Raw genomic sequence first — 5,095 nt, 5'->3', positions numbered from 1 at the left:
TATGTGGGCGATGCAGAGGCCCTTGCACCTGGCTCGCTGTTTAATGGGGAGCCAGTGCAACTGCTGCAGTAAAGGTGTTGCATGTGCGCGTCTTGGGAGCCTGAAGATCAGCCTAGCTGTGTCGTTGATAGCTACTTGTAGTTTACTTGGCAGCTTCTCAGGAAGTCCAGTATACAAGGCATTGCCATAGTCCAGACGAGACACAATCATTGCCAAAAAAACCAGCCGCAGCGTGGCAAATGAGAGGAGGGATGCCATTTTCCGCAGTTGTCTCAGTAAGTCCACGCAGGTCCTGACCACGGTGGACACTTGGTTCGAGATGGTGAGCTTGGCATCTATTTTGATGCCTAGGCTCTTTACTACAGGGACTGGTGTAGGTGTGGTACCCAGCTCTTGTGGCAAAAAGAAGTCAGTCCAGGTGTTACTTCCGGTGTCAATGGCTAAGACCTCTGTTGTGTCGGGGTTGACTTTAAGGGAGTTGGCTGTCATCCAGTTGACTGTATATCTGAGTTTATTTTGCACTTGCGCGTGGGCATGAGAGGAGTTGTCAATCTGGAGGATTAATTGTGCGTCGTCTGAATAGTTGACACCTGGCAGTCCATACGAGCCAGAGCGGCCACAAGTTGCCGAAGATAGATGTTGAAGAGTAGGGGGGACAGCGCCGAACCTTGGGGAACTCCGCAGGTCAGTGCTCCGATGCTGAACACACGGTCTGCCAATTGGATCCTTTGTGTCCGATCTGTCAGGAAGGAAGCAATCCATTGATGTACCAACTGACAGATACCCATCTCGGAGATCCGGGACAGTAGTTGGTCGTGATTGACGGTATTAAATGCCGCTGTAAGGTATAGCACAACTAGAGCGCACAGCTTCCTGCTGTCAGCAGTGAGCCGGAGCTCATCCAGCACCGACAGCATCACCAGCTCTGTGCTGTGGTGGGCCCTAAAGCCTGCCTGCCGCACCTGTCACACCATTCCAGTGTTCGCAAAGCTTGAGGGGTCAGCGTGTAATTCTGTATTTGCCAAAAGGGCAACCAAGCCTTTCCCTAGTAAAAATTACAGTTTTGTGTTTTTACTACCAGAATGTGTAAAATGCATGTTCTGCCAATGAGATATGTTGCACCCTGCCTTAGGACTCCATAGACCTGCCATAGGGGTGACTTACACACGTACCTGGGGGTAGTCTGGCTTTGTCATTATTTTAAATTGCAAAGTTGGGACAGTAGTATAAACTGCTCTTTCAGCCTGCAGTGGTGGGCTGGGAAACTTGTTTAACTCATCTACCTTCCAGGGTGCCCTCAGCTGCAGTGATGTATGGATCTCTGGCGTAGATTTTTGTTGTCATGGGTGGACATGGATCATGCGTGTTTGCCATAAAATGGGCCAGCCTCATGGATTGTGGTCTTGTTGGACCAGGAGGGGCGCCCAAATTCATTTTGAGGGACCCAGGGCTGATTGGAGGAGCATGAGGAGGTAGAGGCATCCCTACAGACCGATTTGTGGATTGGTGCATCCAGGTGAGCTGTGTGGGACACAACCTGGAAGGAGACCTAGGCTCTATGGCACAGCTCTTTGTCCCAGTGCAGTGTGTAAGCTGGCAACCCCCCCATTCCAGAGGGGGCTGTTGTGATGTTTGCAGTGCCATGACCCTGTATGCCAAAGGAGGCGGCTGTGAAGTTTGCTGTGCCTATCGGACTGTCGCATGTGTGTGGTGTGTCAGAGGAAGAGGTGTGGTGCCGTGGCCAGGGCGACTGACGCCGGAATCTGGGGATCACGGTTCGATCCCCGGCTTCGGCAGCAGATTAGCCCAGCACCATGTGACTCTGGGCAATAGCTTGCTTAATCTTCCCGATGGCCCCCAGCGCCTAGAGACCGTTACAGGTGTCTTGTTCGCGCTATACAAATGTGGATTAAGTCAGAGGGCGCAGAAGTGAAAATTAAGCACTGGTGAGGAGAACCTTAAAATGAGGCAAAGGCAGGCATCTGGCACAGGCCTTCAGTGGCTCACACACCTGAAAAGTTACTAAGTAATTTACACCTGTGTCCGTGTGTCTTCTTGAAAAGCATGTGGGCCTAGGGCCCAAGACACCTCAATGGCGATGAGTGGGTTGATCACCGCATGTACGAAGTCAACAGCTCTCCAGTTAGTCATGGGGTGTGGGGGTATAGCTTGAACCTAAAGAACCCCTTCACCTGCTGCTGAAGCGATCAGAGCACTGGGGGTGTGGCACGCCTGGACACGCGTCCTCCAGTTTGTTCCTGCATCTGACCACATGCTGACGCCACAGCAGCCCTGCTGTACTGACCAGCCCAGCAGCAAGAGATCTGTGGAAGGTGGCAGAGTGCTAATGCCAGCACCAGACTCGAGGTGCCTGCATGCTGTGGGATATGCACCACAAGAGTTGAACCTCCACCCTGCACCAGCATCGCCCGCGTGGGCGAGAATACTGTATCAGGCTGCCAGCAACAGGTATGAGGCGTCTATGGGATCCCATATTGTAAATGACAATGCCTTTTATTTATGTGTTGTTATTAAAACAGACAGATAAAATATATTGTCAATTACAATGCCAATAGCATAAACTCTCGCAAATGTGAGACCTATTGCATTGCAAATGCATTCTGCGCCCCTGCTATAAAGATTTTTTCAAAAGCATTAGGAGAGTGTGTGTCCTGCCTGCAGCTGCAGGCAGGACAAAGTTATTTGAAAAACTAATGCTCGGAGACTGTAATTAAAGCATACTGAGTAACAACACACGTAACAGGGTGTGCAAAGTGCAAATACCACTCCTCCGCCCCCCTCCCATGCCCCGGTCCTCCTTGCACATAATGGCTCAGAGCCAGCAGCTAAAAAATAAAACGACAGTAACATATTGTTCTTGATTTTTCAGCTGTTGGTTCTGACCCAGTGGGGCGACGCTCTTCCGCCATTGCTGAGGAGCCTCCGCTGCACACCGTCCTCTGCACCATGGCGTGCGGCTGTGTGTTGCACAAGTCTGAAAGAGCACCAGTGCAGGGAATGACAGAAGCAGCAAACCAGTAGTGGTAGATATGGCTCTGTGCTACAACACCCTCCGCCCCCGCTTCCCAGCAACACATCGCAACAAATTTGGTTGTTGCTCTGCTTGACAAAAATGTAAATCTGACTACGAGTATTTGAATGTTCGAGCAGCTGCAATGACATTCACTTTTATTTGGTCAAGCATTGACAATGCATCATTGCAAAGGGAACTGGTCCACATGCCGCAATACATGCAATATCCTGACCAGTCTAAGTGTGATTTGACCAACTTGTTTATTAGAGTTCCCAGGTGAAACATGCCATCCTGGACACAATGTTTCAGCCTTGGACTTTCATCCACAAACCAATGTTTTGCTGGTCTCTGCCCCCCCTCATGAACCCTGACAATCAATACCAGAATTCAGTGCAGTTGTAGTTGAAAGCAAAAGACTGGAGCGTTACAACCCCAATGAAAATGTATCTTCTGGAAATCCAACCTTCAGCGCGCTATGCTTTAAAGTTGTTAGTTACTTTATAACTAGTAAGCAAATATTTATTTAACTATCATAAACTAGGTGTTGTTTGTAATCTGTCTGGCAGTGAGTTCAGCTGAATGTAAATAAGGTCTTCTGTGCACAAGACAGAGCCACCCTTCAGATCCAGCGCATTTATGTGCCACGCATCTGCATCTTCAGCCCCGTGGGGCCGAGTGATTAAAGACTACTAGCACCAACCCACTGAACTGCACCTTAACAAAGTAAGCATGTGAGCAAAGGAAAAAAAAACAACAAAGCAGATATGTGCACAAAGTACTGTGAAGCTGGCATTTATCTAAGACCCTGCAGTACACACCTCATTGCCGCATAGCAAAAAAGCTCCACAAGTGTCACGAGCCTGGAGGGACTCAAACCCTCACCCCAGGAAATCAATGTGGACTCCCCTAAATGTGTGAAAAGCGCGGGGAGGGAACTGGCAGACCAGCCTGCACTCAAGACTGCCACGTGCCTAGCCAAGCGTCAAAAGAAAGAAGACAGACACAAAAGGACAGAAGGTCTAGTGCCGAGACACTGACTTGTTTGCACCCACATTTCCCCTGAACGACATGAGCTGTCCCCCATCTCCCACACTGTAGCAGACGCCCTAAGTTAGGGCCAATTGCCCTCCATGGTGGCTGCCTGTCATGTGGAAGGGGGAGAGACTGTTGAACCCCCAGGAAACCCAACGCTGCCTCAGCCAAGAAAGCTGCCAAGAGTCCAATTGGATTCAAGGACTTACTGCATCAAGCAACCAAGCCAACAAGCTGCACGCCCCATGAAGGGCATGAGAACATGCGCCGTGTATGCAGGCCCCCAGTGGCTGACGCCACCGCAAGCAAGGAAACTGCACCACACTCCAAAATGGTAAACGGAAACTACCACAAGTCAGGAGAGCGGGCACAGACCGTGCCAGCCGAGGCGCCCAGGAGAGAGAGAGAGAGAGAGAGGAGAGAGAAAGAGAGAGAGACAGAGAGAGAGAGAAAGGAGAGACAGAGCGAGAACGAGAGAGAAAAGAGAGAGAGAGAGAGACAGAGAGAGAAAAGAGAGAGAGAAAAGAGAGAGACAGAGAGAGAGAGAGAGACAGAGAGAGGGAGAGAGAGAAAAGAGAGAGAGACAGAGAGAGAGAGAGACAGAGAATGAGAGAGAAAAGAGAGAGAGAAAAGAGAGAGAGACATAAAGAGAGAGAGAGAAAAGAGAGAGCTCTCCACAGAGAAGCAGCAATGCTGAAGGCATCAGGGAGGGCCTCTACATCTCCACTGCACCAGGAAGCCCCGCAGTAGGCCACTGATGTCAGCATCCCTTCAACAAGTCTATGTATGAGCAGCTCGTGTCTGGTTTAAAGTGCTCTGGCTGCGGTAACCCTTGGCCCAGCTGAGGAACCTCCGGCATGGCCTGCCTGGGGCACGTGCGCTTGAGACTTTAAAGATGGCCGCCGCGCTCGGCCTTTCTTCCGGGTTCAGCATCAACTGAAAAAGAGGACAGGGAGCAGCGCTTCTACAGCTCAGCCAATCAGAAACCGACTGCTCGCGCATGCACGCCTTCCAGACGCTGCACCAATC

This window comes from Triturus cristatus, chromosome 10 (assembly GCF_964204655.1).
Source record: "Triturus cristatus chromosome 10, aTriCri1.1, whole genome shotgun sequence".
In the NCBI taxonomy this organism is placed as follows: Eukaryota; Metazoa; Chordata; class Amphibia; order Caudata; family Salamandridae; genus Triturus; species Triturus cristatus.
This window is presented reverse-complemented; position numbering follows the sequence as displayed.